The sequence below is a fragment of the Pan troglodytes genome, chromosome 3, assembly GCF_028858775.2.
Source record: "Pan troglodytes isolate AG18354 chromosome 3, NHGRI_mPanTro3-v2.0_pri, whole genome shotgun sequence".
NCBI classification, from domain to species: domain Eukaryota; kingdom Metazoa; phylum Chordata; class Mammalia; order Primates; family Hominidae; genus Pan; species Pan troglodytes.
In genome coordinates, this window is record NC_072401.2 from 153,246,142 (window position 1) to 153,272,327 (window position 26,186).

At 37.6% G+C, this 26,186-nt stretch overlaps 1 protein-coding gene across 2 annotated transcripts in view; it reads left to right on the forward strand.

Annotated features, from left to right (window-relative positions):
• FHIP1A (FHF complex subunit HOOK interacting protein 1A) overlaps positions 1–26,186 on the forward strand; it is a 258,682-nt gene that overhangs the window by 60,957 nt on the left and 171,539 nt on the right. For both annotated transcript variants that reach the window (XM_016952373.4, XM_016952372.4), the window contains one exon: positions 11,693–11,817. The gene's annotated coding sequence lies outside the window, so the exon portion shown is untranslated. The remainder of the gene's footprint in view (positions 1–11,692; positions 11,818–26,186) is intronic.

Sequence of the window (26,186 nt, forward strand, 5' to 3'; positions counted from 1 at the left end):
ATCCTTCTACTGAAGTTTTCATTTTCCTTTCTTTGGACTGTGGCCTTATTGTATTTTTGCTCCAAGATTTTAATTTGTGGGGCAGAGATGGTAGGTGTGATGTTAGCTAATTGCCTACAATGCTGGCTGGTGTGGACTTGACCTTTCCAAATTGGAGCACAATACCAAAGATCACATTTTTAGTTGAATGAGATTCTTTGTTGTTTCAATCTGAGGGGAATCTTAGTATCTGGAGATCAATGAATGCATATAGATGAGGGACAAGTGCTTGGTTCAGGAACTCCAGGGCCATTTACCAATCAGTCCTCCAACCTGTGTGGTGGTCTTTACATTTCTTGGAAACATAATAGATTCAAGATATGAGGATAGGAGGGAGCCTGAAGCAAATCAGTTCCCTAGATTTCCTCAAAGTTCCTTTTAACTCTGGATCTCTCTTGGAATTGTTCCTTTTTTTTTTTTTTTTTTTTTAAACTTAGCGTATTTTTTCCAACAAGGAAAAAAAAAAAAAAAGAAAAAACCACCAAAACAGCACTCTGAATCTCTTCTTCCTATGGTGGAACCTAGTATTATGGAATATGTTTACATCTAAATAAGGAAGGTAAATTATAATTTCAACAGCATGCCAATCAGCAGACCTAGAAGCCATAACTTCTAAAAGAAAATTTATATTCTAATTTTTATTTGTTGCCTATGTTTCATAATTTTTAATCTAAGATTTTTTTAGAAATGTTTGTTAGTCCAAATGAGTGCTCACAATATGGTAAACACATGGGAGATTTCTTTTTTTTTTTTTTATTTCCATACGTTATTGGGGATCAGGTGGTGGTTGGTTACATGAGTAAGTTCTTTAGTGGTGATTTGTGAGATTTTGGTGCACCCATCACCTGAACAGTATATACTGCACCCAATTTGTAGTCTTTTATCCCTTACCCTCTTCCCACCCATTCCCCCTGAGTCCCCAAAGTCCGTTGTGTCATTCTTATGCCTTTGCATTATCATAGCTTAGCTCCTACTTATGATTGAGAACATACAATGTTTGTTTTTCCATTCCTGGGTTACTTAACTTGGAATAATATTCTCCAGTCTCATCCAGATTGCTGCGAATGCCATTCATTCATTCCTTTTTATGGCTGTGTAGTATTCCATGGCATATATACCACAGTTTCTTTATCTTCTCATTGATCGATGGGCATTTGGGTTGGTTCCACATTTTTGCAACTGCGAATTGTGAGAAGCCATAACTTGATGGGTGTTTTGCAGTTGTATACTCCTTTGTCTGGACGGACACTGGACATATGTAGGGTTAAGAAATACATATGTGATTACAGGGCTTATTGTTTATTGAAAAACATATTACCATTAAATTAGAGTCTGGTGACTTATGATCTGATTTCAAAATAGCTTTGCCCTAATAACTTAAAACAGCTCTTTTCCTGTCAGCTGGCTTTTAAGGTGTATTCAGACCATGATTTTTTTTTTTGTACTTTAAAAAATGTGAGAGAAAATTCGCATAATACAAACACTATGAGTATTTCTGGTCAAGAGAATTTAAGAAAAGTTAATTGACTCAACACTTGGTCCATTTTTTTGACTGATGGCTGATAGGCTGGGTGCTATAAAGCCAAGTCCTTGCCTTCCAGGAGATCACAGCCACCTGTGGGGATAAAAACACGTAAACAAATATTAATAGAAACATGTTACAAGGTGCCCTGTGATTGCCAAGGATGTTTACTACACTTTCCTCTTTGAGCCTGCCTCTGAAAATAGTGGAATCTTTTCCTCTTGCCTTGCTGTTTTTTTGTTTGTTTTTTTTTTGCAGCAACTGCTTCATTGTCTTAATGTTTACTCTGTCAGGGATTTCATATGAAAGTTAGAATTTTGTCAGCCACTCTGTTCTTCTGAACATCTCTTCCTTCCAACATTCAGAAGGCAGAAATGTAAGTGGTGACACCTGAAGTTAGTGTATTTGTTGGGATTATGAAACATGCAGCACATTTAGGACTTGGTATAAAAAAGCTATTTTTGAATGCTGAAATGTAGACTGGGTTTATACCAAGCTTATTTTTCCTGCAAGTCTGTGGCAAGACCATTGCACAATAAACTCCAAATCTGCTTGCTTACTTAAGCCAGTCTTAATATTCACATATTTGTTTTTATTGTACATTTCACCTTTCTCCCTTCCAAAAAACCCAAGCCAGGAAAGGGTCTCCTTACTGTCTTCTTTGCTTTGAAGTTTCCTGAAATTTTATGTCTCTGTTTTTTGTCGTTGTTGTTGCTGTTATCTCTTGCATGTTTGTAAATGTAATAGCAGTCAGTGCCTTTTCCTTTTATACTGGTAAATGAAGGCTTAGCTGGATAATGTTCATAAAGAGCTGTAGAATCCTTAGAGAAAGGACTAAATAAAATGAAATAGTATTATGCAAGATGAATAAACTACTTTCCTGTATTAAGCCGAGTTTTATTAAGGTGAATTTTTTCTCAATGCTAATCTGTTTTTTAAAATTTATTTTAAGACTCTAGCTTTATTAATAGTTAATGCTCCTTCATTTCCCTACTCTAAGGCATTTCTGAACTGGTGCAATTGTCATTTTTCTTCTTAACTTTATAAAGTATAGTATCTTTAAAATGTTACTTAAACATTCTTTGATGTCTCTCCTTGGCCCATGAAATGTAAAAATTGATTTTAATAATCTTATTTTATTAAAATCTTGCAACATTTTTGTCTAGTGCTAGAATATAATTTTCATAGCTCAATTTTAAACCTTAGACTTGAGTTTTATTTTACCTGTCTCTGTGTGAAAAGCTTAAAGGGCAAACTTATCAGGTTATACATTACAGTTTTACAGTTTTCCTCCTTTCAGCATCCTGACAGCTGAGAAAGTCAAGGAAACAATCAACAGACTGGTTTAAGAGAGCAGAAATGTTTCCAGTGTACTGGAATTTGCTTCCTCCCTGGTATGAAAGCTTATATTTGTAGCATACAAAGTGATGTTGTGTAAAAATGTGAAGGACAGGTGTTTACTCTGGCCTTGACCAAGGTGAGAATTTGAGATGGAAGAGTCAGGCTCTATATAGGGGATGTTTTGGAACTTGACCAGTCTGTCAGTTTTGTTACCTACCAGTGAAACTGAAAGGTAAGTGAAGGCAATGCAATTTCACAACTCATAATACAGCTCTTAAATCTTTTTTTTGGTTGATGTATTTTAAGCAGTTGAATATATTTTCCATAAATTTTACTGCTTTCCATTTACCTTTGAATAGAAGCCAATGAGGAGAAGTATTTAGAAGGTTATGAGCAATAACAGAATGAACTGTTGGAAAAGTCTTTTTGTGGCTTTCCTCAAGTGTGTACTGGTGGAAAAATTACTGTAATTTGATAGTGAAATGTTGGAAAATGATTTTATTTACTATTTAGAAAATAACACAAATGGGCCTTGCTTTTGAAATTCACAGGTTCAAAACATTTAGTTATGCCTCACTACCTCAATCTTTGCTCATTATGCTTTACATTGATGGAATTAAATGTGACACATTGCAATGTTGGATCAGCCCCACAGTTCTAAAATACAGGGTTTGATTAAATTATAAAAAAAATAAAGATACTGTGCTGTTTAGTGTCAGAAATGGAGATTTGTGAAATTTTGTTTTTAGCTTGACGTTGTCTGAAGGAAAGAAAGTATCCCAGTGATAGAGGAGGAAAAGAACATTAAGAATACCTGACTGTAACTTGCCTGTTGAAATCACAGAAGATTCTTCGGCTTTGGAAGAGCAAATAGTTTTTTCAAAGCTAAATCTTTAGTGTCTGTACTGATCATAATATGGCTAGTCCCCTGGGAAATGGTGCTTTCAGTATGTGTGTCTGCCCATGCCAGTAATAAACACGTGTTTATTGGCCATTCGGCCCTGAAGCATCCAGTTTTATCTTTTGGGTATACAAGGGCATGTGCAGATGAAGGTCATAGCTTCATGATGCTTGCTGTGAGGCTTATGGGTATCAGTAGGAAAGCTAACAATGTAATTCCCATAATGTCCAAGGAATTCTTTGGAGGCCATCCTCTGATTCTTTTGCTTACCTTGTACAGGGGCTGTCTATACAGTATTCCTCAGACTTTCAATCAATGGTGTGATTAACTTGTGCTTTAGAATTCATAAGATTATATGAGCATTTTCAGTGGCCTAAAGTCACCTGTCATTTGTTTTAATGGTTAAGGGTCAGGAATTGAAAGTTAGACATAGGTTTTAGTCTCAGCTGTGCTTCTGTGTGATTTTAGTTACTTAATTTCTATAAGCTTCAGTTTTCTTATGTGTAAAATAAGTATCCATTCATTCATTTGTTCATTCATCCATTCAATAAATAGTAAGTACTTCCCATGTGCCAGGCCTGCTCTTGGTGCTGGGAAGTGAGCAACGGGGAAAGCAGAGAAAAATCTCCGCTGTCATGGAGCTTCAATTCATGGGGAAATGGAATGTAAATTAAAAGAAGTTAAACATTTTGTGTATTTTCCACATGTGAATATATATGAGATGATGACAATTGCTACAGACAAAATGAAACAGCATTGGGGTAGAGACAAGATTGGAATGCGATTTCTATTTCATGGGGGGTAGACAGGAAAGGCTTCTGTAAATAGGTCATATGTAAGCAGAGACACAAATGAAGAGGAGGATGATATATGAGGATATCTGGGGATTGAGGCTCCAGGGAACAGCAAGTCTGGCAGGTGTTGCACATTCCTGAGGTGAGAACAAGCTTGGTGCATCAGAGGGGCAGTGAGGAGAGGCCATTGTGGCTGAAGTGGCTGAAGTAGAGTGAGGGAGGGGCAGAGCAGGATGGTAGTAGTGCCCAGTTTGTGGGGCTGCTTAGGAAATAACTTGCTTAACATGTACTTCGTACATATTAAAAGAATAAAACACTGTAACAGTTGAGGTTTATTTCGGGAATGCAAGAAGGGTTCATCATCTTATTAAATATAAATAGAAAAAAGTCATCTGGTTTTTTTTTTTATAGAAAAGGCATTTGATAAAATTCAATCTCTTATCGATTTTTTTTTTTTTTTGAGACAGAGTCTCCCTTTATTGCCAGGCTGGAGTGCAATGGCATAGTCTTGGCTCACTGCAGCCTCCGCCTCCCGTGTTCAAGCAATTCTCCTGCCTTAGCCTCCTGAGTAGCCAGGACTACAGGTGCCCACCATCGCACCTGGCTAATTTTTGTATTTTTAGTGGAGACGGGGTTTCACCATATTGGCCAGGATGGTCTCGATCTTTTGACCTTGTGATTCGCCTGCCTTGGCCTCCCAAAGTGCTGGGATTACAGGCGTGAGACACTGTGCTCGGCCGATTTTTTTTTTTTTTTTTTTTTGCCCAGGCTGGAGCGCAGTGGCAAGATCATGGCTCACTGCGGCCTCAAACTCCTGGGCTCAAGCAATGCTCCCACCTCAGCCTCCTGAGTAGCTGGGATTACAGGTGTGCACCACCATGCCTGGCTAATTTTTTTATTTCATTTTTTTTGTCGAGACGAAGTCTTGCTATGTTGCCCAGGCTGCTCTTGAACTCCTGGCCTTAAGAAATCCTCTCACCTCAGCCTCCAGAAGTGCTGGGATTACAGTTGTGAGCCATTGTACCTGGACCTATTATTGATTTTATAAAAACCCTTTAAAATATAATAGGAAAATACCCTTAGCAAAGTAAAGTATGTTCATCTCAACCTAAAACCATCTGAGCCTAAATAGGAAATTTGAGAGCATTTCCATTAACATCGGAACCCAAAATAAGAATGTTTACTATTTTCACTAATTGTTAATGGTATTTGGAATCATAAACCAGTGCTGCTGGATGAGAGAAAAAAATGAAGTTATCAAGAAAATCAGAAAGGAGGTAAATGAATGTTGTTTGCAAATAATGGGAATATGTGTCTCAAATATCCAAGATAATAAAATAAAAAGCTAATTACGAAGAATATGATAATCTATAAATGTGCCTGGATACCCAAGTAATGTGTCAGCATTCATAACTTCCATATATGCTAACAATAACCAGTTAGAAGATATATTGGGGAAAAAGGCCATTAGCATAAAAAGGATGAAATACCTAAGAATAAACTTAGGAAAATAATATGGATGCTGTATGTGAAGGCGTTTAAAAATGCTCCTGAAGTGTAAAAAAAAAGATACGAAAAAATGGAAAGGTCCCATCATATTCTTGGATGTGAAGGTGCCAATTCTCTGTGAATTAATCTGTATTTTTATGTAATTCCAGTAAAAATAACAACAGGATTTTTGGGGGCTCTAAACAAGCTGGTTCTATGGTCATTTGGAAAAGTAAACAACCACAAATAGGACAATTCTGAAAAAGAGAATAAAATCTAGCTTAGTAAGTCTACAATAATTGAAACATTGGTATTGCCAGATACCATATTTAGCATACAATAAAGGTGGTATTTCAAATTAGTCGGGTAAAGTTGCTCAGTTCCATAACTGAGGGATAACCAGGTAGCTGTCTGGCGGAAAAGGTACTATTTGCAGCAGTATCTCAAATGTTAAGCCAAAAATCAATCTATGATAAACAAATTTAAAATGTAAACTAGATTGTAGAATAACATGGGAAAGTTATTTTATAATCTTGGAGTATGTACATACGGCCCTTCTAAGTAAGATAGAAAACTGAGAAGCCATAAAAGAAGAGATTGATATATTTGATTACATTTTTTAAAAAACCTGAGTAGCTTCTGCATACTTCAAGGAACAAGAAAATTGGGGAAAATATTTGCTTCTCAAATCATGAAGGGACTAATTTTCTTAATAAAAAGCTCCTAAAATCCATAAGAAAAAGTCCAAAAACCAGAAGAAAAATGGACTAAGGCTACAAATAGTCTAAAGGAAGGGAAATAACAGTGGCTTTTAAACATATGGAAAGATGCTTAACTTCACCCATTATCACAGATAGGCACATTACAACTACACCGAGGTACCATTTATCTCTGTTAGATGGGCAAAGATTACAAAGTCTTATAACCTATTCTGTAGAGAGTATAGGTGCAAAACATTAGTCTATTTAGTGGGCAATTGGCAAAATCTATAATATGAAAATTTCATATTGCTTTATCTAGGAATTTCAGTTTTAGAAATTTATCCTAGATACAAAAACACAGTCCTAGACATACAAACATTCATACGCACTATGAATGTATTCTGCATATACTGTACATACTTATTACATGCATGAGAAAATTATGTACAAGGTATTCATTGTAGTAGTGTTTATAATGGCTAAAGGTTGGAAACAACCTAATGTTCATAATGGGATACTGAATCAATACATTATGTTACAGCTGTACACTCGAAAATGTCTGATCATAAAAATCCACACCAGTGAATTCTCTTTAGGTACCAATTTGGAAACATTGCCAATGTATGAAATAGTATAATATGTTTATTTGTGTAAAAAACGTTTATACAAGATGTTTTGTTTATATGTGAAAAAATACAATTTCTGGGAAAGCTAACTTGGTGGCTGAAGACATGCCTAGCCTCATTTCAAAAAAAATCTACACGTAGCACATGCCTTGCTGTTAGCACTTATTACATGCTAGTGGTGGTGGTGATTTTCGTTGTAAAAACAAGATTCCTTTGCCTCACAGGTTGATTTTTAACAGCTGAGTCTGGAAGAGGGTGGTCATCTCATTATAAATACTGCTTATTGAGTGTCAGACTTGGGTTTTTCACCAAGAATGCTGTATATACTTCCTGAAGTATGTTTCTTGGAGGTTATCAATACTAGCTGTGCAAACCAAAGATGTCAAATAATATTGGGCTAAACAAAACTAAGCAGACTTCTTTTCTACAAGGCCTTCTTAGAGCCTTAATATACATACTGTGTTTTGTGAATATTCAAGAAGAACATTTAGAATGAAATTTATTTAACTACAGAACCTTGGACAATAACTACTTAAAAAAAACACCTTATGAGTAGCTGTCACATTGGGAAACATCACTTTAATACTAGAATTTGGTTTCATTCACCTTCATTATTCATTTTAGTAAGTCAGTATTCTTGGTGTATTTCTAAGATACTTGTGGTCTCTGCCTGCTTTCTTTTCCTTCCCTTGTGGTATGCTCCAATTCACGAATTTGTTTTGTAGTTGAGACCCTCCCAAAGTCATCCAAATTACACTCAGTTTCTTGGGTAAAAAAGAATTGTATGAAATTAATGTGAAATCTCAGGGATTGATTGAATAGAAATTGAAGATTGAAGCTTCATTTGGTTCAACTTTTCCTAAAGCTTTAGAAGGTTTGCTGTTGAGAGGAGGAATAAAATCAACTTAATGGATACACTGTTGAGGAATTGTGAGCTTAATGTGGAGAAGACAGTATTACTGTGGGGCTTAGAAGACATGGCTTCTACCTCTGTCTTCATCTTTTAGCACAACTTAATTTTGAACAGGTCACTCATCCTCTCTGTGCCTCAGTTTTATCCTCTGTAAAACTCAGGGATTGCATTGAAGTGATAAGTATGGGTCCATCCATTTTAAGACTTTAAGTTATTATTAACGTGCTTAATGGAATCAGTGAAGTTTGTGGACCTGTGTAGAATATTTTGTTCTACTATGGGAGTTTCCACATGTGAATATAATGTATTACCTGTCCCAGTTCAATCCTTTTTGAGAATGAAATTATTCAGTAATTAGCTCATAGTCAGCTTCATGTGTTTGAAAACTTATTGAATTGTTTGAAACTTCTCTCTTCGTTGGTTGGTTGGTTAATTATCCTCCAGGAAAGCGTTTGATTATATTACAGATCAATTAATACAATGCTATGGATAATCCACACCTCTTGTATAAATGTGCACCCCACCCACATTTGTTTCTCTGGTGTATGGAGAAATCCATGATGTGGATATTAATTCTCTCTCCCCACCCCAACAAAGTGTTCATTTGGTGGTTTTGCTGTGCTTTTGTGTACTCCCTGCCTATTAGCATATTTCTGAACTTGACATAGTAGAGGTCTAAATTCACTGAATTTATGCCATCTGGAAATGAGCTTTAAATTTTGTTCCTTTGTTGAAATTAGGGATGTGATATAGCTATTACACAGAAGGACTGTGAGCCTGAATTTGATTTTATTATGTGGAGGTAGAATGTTTTGTTGGAAGGAAAGCATTTGCCTGGGGAGAGATTTGAGTGTGACTGAATTGTTAACTGCCAGCTTCCCCCCTTTTTGGCAGGAGACATATTTTGTTTTTAAATGAGATGACAACCAAGAGAATTATCAAGAACCAGTGAATTTTAAGAGAGTTCTTTCAATTTACTTGAATTCCATTTAACCTTGCTTTCGATGTCATTCTGTGCATTACTGTCAAAGGACTCGGCTTCCTTTGAAGTCATGAAGCGTTGCTGCTGGCGGGATCATGATAGTAAAATATAAGAGTGGTTCTTAGTAAAGCCCTTAACTGATACCCAGCAATGCCTTATTACCTAAGTAAAAGCATATGTGTGCGAGTGCCTAAAATTGTAGAGTGTAAGGGGAGGATATATGATAATGGACATTGAGATGGGAGAAGTATTTCTCATGAATTAGGGATGCCCTTTCATAATTCACAAATTGCAAGATGAGAAAAGGCTTGAAATCACCTGAAAAGCATCTAGCAGCAATCTGTAATTCTTAAGAGGAGGGAAAAGAGCCTGTATCTCTCCAGCACATGATGATAAAACTGTTCCTGTGGGATATGGAAGAAGGAGAATTCTGTTACTTGTAAAACCCCTTGCGATTAAATGGCCAGAGATTTGGTTATGAGGTGATACTGGTAGTTCCCAGGTGGTTAATAAATGATTAATTGATTAGACTGAAAAAGGCTGATTTGAGGGTATTGAGGAAATCTGAATATGAAGAATTTGTTTTTTGCATGCAAAACGTTATCCTTTACTTTTCATACTCCACTCTTCTCATGCCTTGCCACTGCTACTCCTGTGCCTAGTTTTGAAGATTTAGGTCACACTGTGTCCCCCCACCCCCATTTTTTTCTTTTCATGAAATATTTGTTATAAGAGAAGGTACATTCTAAGCCTTTGACACACATACACACATAGGTTAAACACACATACACAACACCTTTTGTAGAGACTTCTAGGGCCATCTTTTATTATATTGGACTATTGCAGAAAAATTATTATGTGAAAGTGGCTTACCCTTTGAGGCTTGAGAAATCATGGCTATATAGAGATTTCAAAAAGACATATTTGTTTTACCGGACTCTGACTCGAATTGCTCCCCTCAACCCATCTAAAGATAGGAACTATTTTACCTATTATTTGTAACTGTATCAGAAGAAATTGCATCTTGTTTTTTTCTTTTGCATAAGTAGTTGTGATCATATGTAATTACAACATTGTACCCTGCTTTTTCTTTCCACTTTGTATTATAAACTACATATTCCCATTTTATTGTAACTCATAACATTTCTTTTTTATTTAAAAATTACTTTAAAAATTTGACATAAAATTGTATATATTATGTACAGCTTGATGTTTTGAAGTATATTTATATATACATATTATGGAATGAAAAGTTTTTAATGGCCAACAAAATTGTGATTAAGTAAATTATGTGGTTGTGGCAAATTTACAGTTTGTGACAAACTGACTTCCTCAGTTATTGGCATTTAAATCGTTTCCATGTTTATTTTTTATTTTTTTAGAACCCTAAGAGAGGCTTCTTGCACCTACGCAAGAAAAAATTGAGGGCAAATCCATAGAGTAAAGTGAAGGCAAGTTTATTAAGAAAGTAAAGGAATAAAAGAATGGCTACTCCATAGGCAGAGCAGCCTGTTTCCATGTTTTAAATTTAAGTATAGTATTTATTATTTCCTTAAAAAATGTACTCTCTTGGACATTTTCTCTGGCTTCCACTTATTGTGATATCAAATAGTGGCTTCTTGTGGTTTTGTTTAGTATCTATGTTAGCTTCTGGCTAACTGCTAAGGGTTAGTCTCTCTAGATGTTCTTACCGCTGTCTTGGACACCTCTACGTTTTGTTCTCTGTGTTTCTCCCAGGTAGGATAATTTCCTTGCCAGCTTCTCTTCAAGCTCATGTTTTTCTGGTTGTAAGGTAGGCATTAAGCCACACATTTGTGTTACGAAAATTATCTTGCCAGTTAGGCCTGATGATAGGAGATGTGTGTCTAAGACCAAAGTAGACTTTGCCCGTTGGATGGCGAAAACCTGAACTTTGAATTGTCAGTATCTAGAGAGGTCAAAGTTACTCAGAAATATTTGGGAATGTGTACATTTTTTGAAATTGTTTATAAAAAGTTTTTTGTGCTCCTTTCTTTGCTATTTTATATTATGCTATCATTATTATCTTAATATGATACTGTTGACCCATGGATATGGATTTACTTTCACACTTTTTTTCACTCCTAAAAGAAGCATATAATTGTTTGACATCTCTTATAAGATGGAAGAATCCTTTTCTATTTTCTGTTACCCAGCAGGAGTTTCTCATTTTTGGCTAGCATTCAGATTTCTAAATAAAGATTTGCTTTTTGCTTATTTATTTTTTTTTTATGGTGAAGACAAATGCACACTGGGAGAACCCACTCAGTGTACAACATGTAGTGGTAAATGGGAGCGGAGAAAAAATAGAGATACTCAGATTGGATTTTGCAGTTTATTAATTATTATTTTTATTCCTCTTCATAGATTTTTAAAGTCTTCTTCTAGGGGTTTCCAGCAGAGCCAAATGTTAGAGAAATCTTTCCGCTCCTCTGAAGAGTGAAATGAGCAAATATAACCCAGCAGTAGGTTATTGAAGACAGCAGCCCCAGGTAATGTCTTCTTTTCTCATTATTATTGACATGTGTTCAGTAATGCTCAATAATATGTTATACTTTTTTTTTTTTTTAAAGCAAGTCTACTTGAACTTACACATCCATGTGAACATTATCTTGTTTAAAATGTCTTAGGGAGAGGCTGTACTCTATCCTCTATGTGAAGCATTTAAAAAATCTTTTCTTAAGAACTGCATCTTGACCCTCTGGTAGCATTCTTCTAAGCATCCTGTTTTCTCTAGTGGCAAATATCAACCTTGTAAGGATATACTTGGGAAATAGTCTAAACTCATTTAGAACTTGGGTGATGATCATACCTGGGGTTCTCTAATTTTGATCAAAACCAAGAAGGAGCAATAACATAAGGAAACCAATTTTTCTTTTTGTAATTTGAAGACTCATACACTGTATTGAAAATAAATTCTACGAAGTGACTGAGTTTCAAGCAATGGTAGTATTGTTAAAATAATTGTTCAGGCTTCATAATTTACAGAGGCATGTACTATTTATTTGACTATAAATGTTGATATTCTTTCTTATTAAAATCAATAAGTCAATCTGTTAGTATTGTAGAAGAGTTCCTATGTTAATCAGAAACTTCCTTATTAGATATACCTCTAATGCTTTATAATTTGCCTCTATAAATGATCTTCTTGTGGGGGTGGGGGGGTGTTTTGCAATATTTCCCAAAGTGTTACTAGAGTGCTTGCTAAAAAAACACATTAAAAATTTCATATTAGTAGGCCTGAAACTAGTGTATCAAAATCAGAATCAGAATGGTAGGGGCAGGACTTGGGAATCTGCATATTGCAAGTGAATGTCAACAGAGATTGACACCCTGGTCCAGTAAAATCAGACCTCTACCTAGAATGTTTGTGGATTAAAAAATTTAGTGCAACTTATTGTGTAGACACAAAACAGCTATTTATGATTGTGTGCTTTTCTGGGAAGAGTAGGGGGAAGGGAGGCTTAGGGAAAGATTTGTTAAAGGATCCAAAATTACAGCTAGATAGGAGAAATAAGTTCTTCTGTTCTATACCATGGTAGGATGACTATAGTTAACTATCTAGCTGTAATTTTGTATCCTTTAAGAAATCTCTCCCTAACCTTCCCTTCCCCCTAGTCTTCCAAGTCTATCATTTTAGAGACAGTTTAAGATAAGGAACAGAAAAGCTGATAATCATAAGTAGCAGTTTTATGTCCACGTAGGACTTCTTATGAAGTTCTGTTTCTAATTAAGGTATTTCAGGAACAACATGGTATTGCATAAATTTGGAGCTCATTTTAGACTAAGATTTAATAATTGTTAATAGGCATTGAGCCTGTGTTTAAGTTTTATGTTAGCATTTGTTGGGTAATGACTTCTTAAGTTCGGGATTTGACTCTGATGAACTCTGAGTTTTGGTCTTAAGTTTGGAATGTGTGTGTGTATCCTCTGTTACAGGGCTTTTCCCAGTTAACTCCAACCAATGAGAGCTCCTCTGATGTTTTAGGGAGCTTTAATTTAAAGGTCCTTAGCAGAATGAACATTCTTATGATAAAGAATTAGCCACTCATGAATCCTGGGGATAATCTATAGTCGTTTACAACCATTCACCTGTCTGTAGAGCAGAAGTTGTTTGGAACATGTTCTTGCCTCTTAGCTCTAGAAAGCAGCATGAGTGATAGAATGATATTTATACTGGTTTGGAAAAGGTCAGAAACCAAATATTGTTGCCTTAGACGTGAGGTTATTTTGAGTTGTGCAGGAGACTTTGGGAGTGGGGTGTGAAGAGTACAAAAACAAATATATGTAAAAGGGAAGGCCTGGCAAGGATACTAAGAAGGTAGAGGGAGTAGCTTAGGTGGTTGTAGGACTGACCTGGATAATGAAAGGATGTAACACTTGGGTGTATTGGTTTCTTCCGAGGAAATGATGGTGGATACTAAAGGTAGCATAACAAGGACCACCCAAGTGGAAAATGGGTTTGAAGATGGACTCTGAAAGCTTGAAGACAGTATGATGCAAAATGTGTATGATAGTCCTCAGGAGAGGCTGTCAGTAGAATTCATCTGTTATGAAATTTGGTTGTGTTCTCAGAACAGTGAGACAAATAGCAGGTGGATAGAGGCAATTACAGATATTCTGAGCTGTTGAGATAATTGTATATTTGAATATGCTATTTCAGGGTTAAAAGTCGTCTACATGAGAAAAGAAGAGCAGTTATGGCAGCATTAGAAGGCTCTCCTTTCTAATGTAATGCCAGGAATGTCTGAGTCATGCAGAATTGGGATGGTGAGTGAGGAATGTTTCTCTGTGGCTTCCCTGGCTTTGTGTGGGGAGCCAGTGGGAAGCCATTTTCAAAAGTGGTTTTGAATAAAAATCTAGCCCCAAAACTGTTTTAGTAAATAACACAAAAATATACCTAAAAAGTGACTTGTTAGGGTCAAATAATCAAACCACCTACATAATGCTGTAAATCTGAAATTTGTTCATTTTGCACATATCTTTTCATAATTTTATCAATTTTTAAACTATAATCTATCTATGCCTTCTTTTGTAAATTTAGTCTTTTTAATTAATTCATCCATTTTGGTCTCTTCACATATTCTATGACCCTTATAATTTCTTTCTAGCATAGTTTGGATCTTTTCCAGTTTTTTTTTTTTTTTTTTTTTGGTCTGTTCTAATTGACCAGAATGGCTTAAAATAAATATGTATAATTTATGTTTGGTCATGTTTTCCATTTCATTTTTAACATCATTTCTGAAATACCCTTGTCTTGGTCTTTAAGTGTATAGTGCCACACTGAACTGATGTACTCAGAGAAAAGTCTCTAACAACTCTAGTCTAGACTAGAGGTTCTCAAAGTGCGGTCCCCAGATGAACAGTGCAAACTTCACCTGGGAACTTGTTGGAAATGTAAATTCTTGGACTGAATCAGAAGCCCAGAGGGTGGAGCTGAGTTTTTTTTTTTTTTTTTTTTTTTTGAGACAAATCCTCACTCTGGTTGCCCAGACTAGAGTGCAGTGGCACATTCTTGGCTCACTGAAGCTTTGACCTCCCGGGCTCAAACGATCCTCCCACCTCAGCTTCCTGAGTAGCTGGGATGACAGGCACCTGCCACCATGCCTGGCTAATTTTTTTATTTTTTGTAGAGACGGGTTTCACCATGTTGCCCCACCTTCTTGAACTCCTGAGTTCAAGCAATCTGCCCGCCTTAGCCTCCCAAAGTGTTGGGATTACAGGCGTGGGCCACTGTGCCTGGCTGAGGTTTATATTTAACAAGCCCTCTAGGTCAGCAGTCTCCAACCTTTTGGCACCAGGGACTGGTTTTGTGGAAGACAATTTTTCCATGGATGACGGGGATGGCGTGGCTTCAGAATGAAACTGTTCCATCTGAGATCATCAGGCGTTAGTTAGATTCTCATAAGGAGTGTGCAACCTAGATCCCTCACATGTGCACTTCACTTTAAGGTTTGCGCTTCTATGAGAATCTAATGCCACTGCTGATCTAACAGGAGGTGGAGCTCAGGAAGTAAAGCTCACCCACTGCTTACCTCCTGCTTGGTGGCTTGGTTCCTAACAGGCCAGAGACTGGTACCAGTCTGGGTCTCGGAGGTTGGGGACCCCCTGCTCTAGGTGATTCTGATATGTGCTATTGTGCAAGCCATTTATTTTTTCTTGTCCTTGGTCTCCTGAGCAGATACATTACAGGTTCTCAAACTGTGTGCACATGAATCATCTGCTAAGCTTATTTTAGACATTTCAAGAAGCAGAGAATTTTTCCTGACCACATACCAAGAGATTTTGATTCAATACGTCTTGGATAACTCAGTTTATGTGCATTTTAACGAGCTCTCCGAAGTAGTTCCCATATCTATGATCTGGTTTAAATGGATGTCTCTCACTTTCTTGAAGCCCAAAATTGATGTGATTTTAAATGGCTCTTTGGGTTTAGTAACTGAAAACTTGGGGCCAGAAATTTATTTGTAAAATGCAGTTTGGATTATTTTTTGCTGAAGTCAGATTATGTTCTGATTTCTTTCCTTGAAAAATATTTTCTTGCCGGGCGTGGTGGCTCATGTCTGTAATCCCAGCACTTTGGGAGGTCCAGGCGGGTGGATCACCTGAGGTCAGGAGTTCGAGACCAGCCTGACCAACATGATGAAACCCCATCTTTACTAAAAATACAAAAATTAGCCGGGTGTGGTGTCAGGTACCTGTAATCCCAAGCTACTCGGGAGGCTGAGGCAGGAGAATCACTTGCACCTGGGAGGTAGAGGTTGCAGTGAGCCAAGACTGCGCCACTGCACTCCAGCCTAGGCAACAAGAGCAAAACTCCATTTAAAAATATATATATATTTTCTTGCTTACTATATAATATTTTTCTGAGGCTTCTCCTTCTTGGTAAGGAAAAGAGCCTTTGGCCCTTAACTTGGAGATTTCATTATGCAGTTCTTCTAGGTAATTCTTTCAAATAGTAAACCTTAAAACACTATTCTAGGGAATGTCACTTTTTATTGAGATGTATCTTTTTGTCCCTGCCCTGTATTTCTTATCTTTAAGCCTGTTCCCTATGGATGATGGTATATTTTCCTCATCTCAATGTCATTCATATTTTTGTTTTTTTCTTTAGTTTTATGGTACTTCTTTATTAGAAGAATCGTTTGTGAGTCTTCCTCTTCTTTTCAGTCCTTTTTTTCTCTGTTCATCCCTTGGATTTAGGAAATTTCCAAGCTTTTTCTTCTTTCCACATCTCACCCACATGTTCTTCCCTCAGGGCCTGCTTTTTCATGTTGGCTAGGAACTTGCTCAGACATCACCTTAGCATCCACCTTATAAAGTAGCATCCAACTCCCACAACTCTCTCCTAAGCTTTAGACCTGGATGTCCCACAGTCAGGTCAGGTTATCATGTCTGGCATTGAACTCATTGTTCTTCACACCTGAAATCTGTGCCTTCTTTCATATTCCCTGTATTGGTGAATGGCATCACCATCAACCATCAACCAAATGTAGCTAACATTTATCAGGTGTTTCCTGTGTGCCAGGCACTATTCTAAGATCTTCCATGTAATTCCTTACAAAATCCTTTGAGATACATTCTATTATTTTTCTCATCGTACAAATAAGGAAACCGAACCACATAGAGTTTAAGAAATTATCTCAAGGTCACAAAAGTATTAATTAATGGAGATGGAATTCAAGCCAGGCTGTCTGGTTCTAGAGCATGTAGTCCTAATTACTGTGCTTTGCTGCCTTTCTTTTTCAGTGGCTCAAGCCAGAAATCTAGGATTATCCTTTACTTCATTTTCTTCCCTCTGCATATCTGCTTGGGACTCTTGAGTTCACCTACTAAATCTCTCTTAAAACTACACTTCTGCTTCTCTACATTCCATTGTAAGGGTTCTGGTCCAGACCTTCATCATCTGTCTTCTCAACTACTATAATTGGTGTTTTCTTTCCATTCATTTATATTATGGCTGGTGTATTCTGATCATGACACTCCTCTGCATTCACCAGTGTAGCTCCTCCACAATCAGTCATCCATTGTGGGCAATGCTTTTCTTTTATCCATATGTGCAGGTTTGTTATATGGGTATATTGTGTGATGCTGAGGTTTGGGCTATAAATGGTCCTGTCACCTAGGTAGTGAGCATAGTACCCAATAGGTAATTTTTCAGCTCTTTCCCCCCTCCCTCTCTCTCCGCTCTAATAGTCTCCAGTGTCTATTGTTCCCACTTATAAGTGAGAACATGTGGCATTTGGTTTTCTGTTCCTGCATTAATTCTCTTAGGATAATGACCTCCAGCTGCATCCATGTTGTTGCAAAGGATGTGATTTCATTCTTTTCTAATGGCTGCATAATATTCCATCATGTACATATACCACATTTTCTGTATCCAGTCCACTGTTGATGAGCACCTAGGGTGACTCTATGTCTTTACTATTGTGAATAGTGCTGTGATTAGCATGTGAGTGCATGTGTCTTTTTGGCAGAACAACTTATTTTCCTTTGGGTATATACCCAGTAATGGGATTGCAAATGCTGCCATAGTATTCCATTCTTTTCCTTTCATCTGACTCATCAAACTGTTTTAGTTGTTTGTTCAGTTACCTCTTTTAGACCGTGAGCTGCATCTTATTTATTTCTGTGCGTCTATCACCCAACGTAAGTATTCAATATTGATTATATGAAAGGACAAATGAATATTTAAATGAGCCAACTGATTTCTACCAATTCTACATGCTTCCTACTTTTGTAAAATAACTCGAGCTGGTGGAGAGAGAGTGGGAAAATGGCAGATAGGAGACAGGATTAACAGGCAGCTCCCACTTAGGCAGACAGAACAGCATATGGAGACTCACATTGTGAACTTTTGCTCCAAGAACCACCACAGGAACATACCAGGAAAACTGAAAGAATTCACAGACCCTTTGAAAGAAGCAGCTTACCGCTGCAAACTCTACGTGAGTTCCCAAGGTGTGAGAGGAGGAGAAGTCTGCCTCTGCACCCACATCCCACTGGGAACCTGAAAATCCTGAAAATCCAGGTCACAGGAGAAGGATTTAACCTCACCTAGAGCTGAAACGGATTTAGGGAGCTGAGTGAAATATAAAAGTCGAAGAAGTAGTGGGAAGAGCACTGTAGGCACTCCAGGTCCCCAGCTAGAGTCCAGGGAAGCCATTCCTGGCCTTATATCACAGGGGTCTTTGGGGAAGGGAAGGCAGCCAGCAGAATTGGGGAGGGGCCACAGAGTGAAGGAAACTCCTAGCTGAACTTTGTAATAATTTTGACTGAGCACGAATTTTCCTGAGTAGAATGTAGGGTTGGGGAGTGAACAGGAAGCACGGATAGGAGTGCAGAAGCTACAGCCAAAGGTGCAGGCAGGTGGGGAGGGGCAAGGCCTGAGAGCCCTGCTTGCTTTCTCAGCAGGGAGGCTTGTAGCCTGGGGCAAGATCTCAGCCCTGCTTGCCAGCTGCTGGATATAAACTCAGTGCTGTTATCGAGGCATGGTGGGAGTGAGACTGGCCTTGCTGGGAGCTGGGTGAGACCTGTCATTGCTGACTTTCCCCGCTTCCCTGATGACCTGTAGGGTGCAGCAGAGGCAGGCATAATCCACCTGGGAACATAGCTCTATTGGCCTGAGAACTACCCTCCATCCTCCTCAGTGGCCGCAGCAAATCCTACCCAAGGAGAGTCTGAGTTCAGACCCGCCTAACCCTGTCCCCACCTGATGTTTTTCCTCTACCCGCCCTAGTAGCCAAAAACACATAAACTCTTGGTTGGAAGTTCTATGGCCCCACCCATCACCTGAGAAACCAGAGCACTTATCCTTGCCTATGTAGGGCAAGGTTATATCCCCCTTCTACTACTGCAGCAAGTGCTCTCTTGAAAGCACCACCTCCTGGCTGGAAACCAACCACTTGAAGTTATTATAGCAACTCATAACAGAACCCTGCTCCAAAGAAGGAGAAAACAACAGCTAATTCCACTACCTGCAACACCCTGGCTAACCAGAGGTCGTGAGTCTATGTGACAGCTTCACAGCTAGCATAACCAGCATTTGAGAAAACCAGTGCACTAAACAAAACTAAAACCAAGGAGTCCCGCAGAGTCCACTTTACTCCCCTCCCACTTCCACCAGAGCAGGTGCTGGTATCCATGGCTAGGATACTTGAAGATGGATCACATCACGGGACTCTTTGCAGACATTCCCCAGCACCAGCCCAGAGCCTGGTAGGCCTACTGGGTGGCTAGACCCAGAAAGGCAATAACAATCACTGCAGTCTGTTTCTCAGGAAGCCGCATGTCTAGGGGAAGGGGGAGAGCACCACATCAAGGGATCACCCTGTGGGACAAAAAAATCTGAACAGCAGCTCTTGAGTTCCAGATCTTTCCACTGAAACAGTCTCCCCAAATAAGAGGGAACCAGAAAAGGAATTCTGGTAATATGACAGAATGTGATCCCCAAAAGATCACAAGCTACCCAGCAATGAATCCAAACCAAGAAGAAATCTCTGAATTGCTAGATGAAGAATTCAGAAGGTTGATTATTAATCTACTCAAGGAGGCACCAGAGAAAGGTGAAAACTGACTTAAAGAAATTAAAAAAAAACAGGATATGGATGAAAAAGTCTCCAGAGAAATAGGTATCATAAAGAAAAGATAATCACAACTTCTGGAAATGAAAGACCCACTTTGAGAAATGCAAAATACACTGGAAAGTTTCAGCAGTAGAATCGAACAAGTAGAAAGAACTTCAGACCTTGAAGACAAGGCTTTTGAATTAACCATCTGACAAAGACTAAGAAAAAAAGAATTAAAAAAATGAACAAAGCCTCCAAGAAATTTGAGATTATGTTAAATGACCAAACATAATAATTGGTATTCCTAAGGAAGAAGAAAAATCTAAAAGTTTGGAAAACTTATTTGAGGGAAGAATCAAGGAAAACTTCCCTGGTCTTGCTAGAGATCTAGACATCCAAATATAAAAAGCTCAAAGAACATCTGGGAAATTCATTGCAAAAAGATCATGATCTAGGCACATAGTCATCAGGTTATCTAAAGTCAAGACAAAGAAAAGAATCTTAAGAGCTGTGAGGCAAAAACATCTGGTGACCTATAAAGGAAAACCTATCAGATTAACAGCAGATTTCTCAGCAGAAACCCTACAAGCCAGAAGGGATTGGGGTCCTATCTGTAGCTTCCTTAAACAGAATAATCATCATCCAAGAATTTTGTATCCAGTGAAACTAAGCTTCAAAAATGAAGGAGAGATAAACTCTTTTTCAGACAAATGCTGAGAGAACTTGCCACTACCAAGCAAGCACTATAAGAAATGCTAAGAGGAGTTCTAAATCTTGACGTAAAACCTCAACATACACCAAAATAGAACCTCCTTAAAGCATAAATCTCACAGGGCCTATAAAACAATAACACAATGAAAAAAACACAAGGTATTCAGGCAACAACTAGCATGATGAATAGAGCAGTACCTCATATCTCAATACTAACGTTGAGCGTAAATGACCTAAATGCTCCATTTAAAAAATACAGAATGGCAGAATGGATAAAAATCCACCAACCAAGTATCTGCTGTCTTCAAGAGACTCACCTAACACATAGAACTCACATAAACTTAAGGTAAAGGGATAGAAAAAGATATTCCATGCAAATGGAAACATAGAAACCAAAAGCAAGCAGGAGTAGCTATTCTTATATCAGACAAAACAGACTTTAAAGCAACAACAGTTAAAAAGGACAAAGGGGAACATTATATAATGATGAAAGAATTAGTCCAGCAGGAAAATAACACAATTCTAAATATATATGCACCTAACCCTGGAGCTCCCAAATGTATAAAAAAATTACTACTACACCTAAGAAATCAGATAGATGGCAACACAATAATAGTGAGGGACTTCAGTACTCCACTGACAGCACTAGACAGGTCGTCAAGACAGAAAGTCAACAGAAAAACAGTGGTCTTAAACTATACTGTAGAACAAATGGACTTAACAGATATTTACAGAACATTCCACCCAACAACTGCAGAATATACATTCTTTTCATCAGCCCATGGAACATTCTCCAAGATAGACTATAAGATAGGCCACAAAACAAGTCTCGATAAATTTAAGAAAACTGAGCTGGGGGCGGTTGTGTAATCCCAGCCACTTTGGGATTACATTCCTGTAATCCCAGCACTTTGGGAGGCTGAGGTGGGTGGATCACCTGAGGTCAGGAGTTCGATAACAGCCTGATCAATATGGTGAAACCCCGTCTCTACTAAAAATACAAAAATTAGCTGGGTGTTGTGGTGTGCACCTGTAGTCCCAGCTACTTGGGATGTTGAGACAGGAGAATTGCTTGAATCTGGGCGGCATAGGTTGCAATGAGCTGAGATCGTGCCATTGCACTCCAGCCTGGGTGACGGAGCGAGGCTGTGTCTCAAAAAAAAAAAAAAAAGAAAATTGCAATTATATCAAGTACTCCTCTCTCAGACCACAGTGGAATAAAATTGGAAATTAATTCCAACAGGAACCCTTAACTATACAAATACATGGAAATGAAATAATCTGCTGCTGAATGATCTTTGGGTCAACAATGAAATCAACATGGACATTAACAAATTCTTTGAACTGAATGATAATAGTGAAAACTGATCAAAACCTTTGGGATACAGCAAAAGCGATGCTAAGAGGACAGTTCATAGCAAATAAATGTCTACATCAAAAAGTCTGAAAGAGCACAAATAGATAATCTAAGGTCACTTCAAGGAACTGGAGAAACAAGAACAAACCAAACCAAAACCCAGCAGAAGAAAAGAAATAACAAAGATTGGAGCAGAACTAAATAAAACTGAAACAAACACAAAGGCAAAAGATAAATGAAACAAAACTTGATTATTTAAAAAGATAAACAAAATTGATAGATCATTAGATTAACCAAGAAAAGAAGAGAGAAGATGCAAATAAGCTTAATCTGAAATGAAATGGGAGATATTAAAACCAATACCACAGAAATACAAGAGATTATTCAAGGCTACTATGAACACCTTTATGGCTACAGACTAGAAAACCTGGAGGAAATGGATAAATTCCTGGACATATGCAACCCTCCTATATTAAACCAGGAAGAAATAGAAACTCTGAACAGACCAATAACAAGTAGTGAGATTGAAACAGTAATAAAAAAATTGCCAACAAATAAAGTCCAGGAACAGATGGATTTACAGCCGAATTCTATTAGACATTCAAAGAAGAATTGCTACCAATCCTACTGAAATGATTCCAACAGAAAAAGAGGGAATCCTCCCTAAATCATTCTGTGAAGCCAGTATTCCCTAATACCAAAACCAGGAAAGGACATACCAAAAAAAAAAAAAAGAAAATTACAGACCAATATCCCTGATTAACATAGAAGCAAAAATCCTTAACAAAATACTAGCTAACTGAATCCAACAGCATATCAAAAAGATAACGTACCATGATCAAGTGGATTTCATACCAGGGATGCAGGATTGGTTTAACATACACAAGTCAATAAATGTGATATACCACATAAACAGAATTAAAAACAAAAATTATATAATCATCTCAATAGATTTAGAAAATGCATTTGACAAAATCCAGCATTGCTTTATGATTAAAATCCTTAGCAAAATCAACATTGAAGGGACATACCTTAAGGTAATAAAAGCCGTCTATAACAAACCCACAGCCAACATTATACTGAATGGGGAAAAGTTGAAAGCATTCCCCCTGAGGACCGGAACAAGACAAGGAAGCCCACTTCCACCACTTCTATTCAACATAGTACTGAAAGTCTTAACCAGAGCAATCAGACAAGACAGAGAAATAAAGGGCATCCAAATTGGTAAAGAGGAAGTCAAATTGTCCCTGTTTACTGATGACAGAATTGAATACTTAGAAAACCCTAAAAACTCATCCAAAAAGCTCCTTATAGATTCTGGATATTTGATCTTTGTTGGATGCATAGTTTGCAAATATTTTCTTCCATTCTGTAGTTTGTCTGTTTACTCTGTTGATAGTTTTTTTGCTGTGCAGTTGCAATTGCTGTTGGTGCCTTTGTCATGAAATCTTTGCCAGGGCCTATATCCAGGATGATATTTCCTGGGTTATCTTCCAGGGTTTTTATAGTTTTAGGTTTTACATTTAAGTCTTTAATTCACCTTGAGTTGATTTTTGTATATGGTATAAGGAGGAAGTCCAGCTTCAATCTTCTGTATATGGCTAGCTAGTTATGCCAGTACCATTTATTGAATAGGGAGTCCTTTCCCCATTGCTTGTTTTTGTCAACTTTGTTGAAGATCAGATGGTTGTAGATGTATAGCTTTATTTCTAGGCTCTCTATTCTGTTCCATTGCTCTATGGTCTGTTTTTGTACTAGTACCTTGCTGTTTTGGTTATTGTAGCCTTGTAGTATGGTTTAAAGTCTGGTAACATGATGCTCCAACTTTATTCTTTTTGCTTAGAATTTCCTTGGCCATTTGGGCTTTTTTGAGGTTTCATATGAATTTTGAAATACTTTTTTTCTAATTTTATGAAGAATGTCATTGGTAGTTTGACAGGAATAGCATTGAATCTGTAAATTGCTTTGGACAGTATGGCCATTTTAACAATATTTATTCTTCCTCTCTGTGAGCATGGAATGTTTTTCCATTTGTTTGTGTCATCTCTGATTTCTCTGAGAAATTTACAATGACGATTTTGGACTTCTCATTGTAGAGATGTTTCACCTTCCTGGTTAGCTGTATTCCTAGGTATTTTTCTTTTTGTGGCTATTGTGAATGGCATTGTATTCTTGCTTTGGCTTTCAACTTGGATGTTATTGGTGTGTGGAAATGCTACAGTTTTTTGTACATTAATTTTGTATCCTAAAACTTTGCTGAAGTTGTTTATCAGATTTAGGGGCTTTTGGGCAGAGACTGTGGGATTCTTTGGGTATAGAATCGTATTGTGCGCATACAGAGATAGTTTGACTTCCTCTCTCCTTGGATTATGCTCCTGATTTTATAAAATTGATCAAATTATTAGAAAGTATAGAAAAAAGAATGGAAAGGGGCCGAGTGCGGTGGCTCACCCCTGTAATCCCAGAACTTTGGGAGGCCAAGGCGGGCAGATCATCTGAGGTCAGGAGTTTGAGACCAGCCTGGCCAACATGGCGAAACTCCATCTGTACTAAAAATAAAAAATTAGCTGGATGTGGTAGCACGCGCCTGTAGTCCCAGCTACTCGGGAGGCTGAGGCACAAGAATCGCTTGAACCTGGGAGGCAGAGGTTGCAGTGAGCCGAGATTGTGCCACTGCACTCCAGCCTGGGCAACAGAGTGAGACTGTTTCAAAAAAAAAAGAAAGTAAAGAAAAGAAAAAAGACTGGAAAGAAAGATATTGAAGTTTTAAAAGTGGTTTGTCTCTCATGTTGGTGCTATGAGTGATTTTTATTATCTTTTTGTTTGCTATATATTCTTTTTTTTTTTTTTTTGAGATGGAGTTTCTTTCTTGTTACCCAGGCTGGAGTGCAGTGGTGTGATCTTGGCTCACTGCAACCTCCACCTCCCAGTTTCCAGTGATTATCCTGCTTCAGCTTCCCAAGTACCAGGGATTACAGGCATGTGCCACCATGCCTGACTAATTTTTCTATTTTTAGTAGAGACAGGGTTTTGCCATTTGGCCAGGGTGGTGTTGAACTCTTGACCTCAGATGATCCTCCCGCATTGGCCACCCAAAGTGCTGAGATTACAGGCATGAGCCACTGTGCCTGGCCTATATATTCTTTTCTTACAATGATTATATATTGTTTTATGATTTAAAAATACTGTTAAAAATAAAGAATATGTCTACCGTTTTGATGATCAGCTGCTGCTTTGCTATTTAGGGTCTCAGCCTGAAAGCTGAAATTTTAATATTGATGTTTTAATCAAGGAAGAATAAGCCCATGGCATATATATCCTATAGGATTTGGGATTTACATATTGGACATGTTTTCCTGCATTTTTTTAGAGATATTTCCTCCTTTTTATTCTAGTAATTTAGATCTCACCTAATGGAATCTAGTACATTAAATAAACAAAAGATTATATATATATATATATTTATATATATATATTTTTTTCTTTCTTTCTGTGGCATTTGTTGTAGCTGTTGAAAACAAAAGCACCACAAAGCTTAAAAGCTTAAATACTCATATTCGGTAGCTTTGTAGTCCTGTGGCTGCTTTTAGCATCACCATTTCCAGGGCAATCCTGATATGAATATATATTTGTTTTTGGAGGGAAAGCTGAGAAGATTGTGGCACATTTGTGCTCTCATGTAGTTGACCCTTAAGAAAGATAATGTGTCCCACTGCCCTATTTCATATTCACAGACCCTATAGTCAGGAATAGATTACATTTATTTATTTATTAATTATTTGAGATAGAGTCTCACTCTATCACTCAGGCTAGGGTGCAGTGGCACAATCTCAGCTCACTGCATTCTCCATTCCCCCGGCTCAAGTGATTGATTTTCCCATCTCAGTCACTCTAGTAGCTGGGACCACAGGAGCATACCACCACATCCGGCTTTTTTTTTTATTTTATTTTTGATGGAGATGAAGTCTCACCATGTTGCCCAGGCTGGTTTTGAACTCCTGAGCTCAAGCTGTCTGCCCACTTTGTCCTCCCAAAGTGCTGGGATTACAGGTGTGAGCCACTGCCCTTGGCCAGGAATAGATTAATTATAGAGCTGTATTCCAGAATGCTAGATAAAGAGAGCAAGTATGAAAAACATGTTAAATATAAACCAAAAGAAACATATAAATATAATATAAATATAAACCAAAAGAAACAATAAAAACAAATCCTGAAAGCAACAATA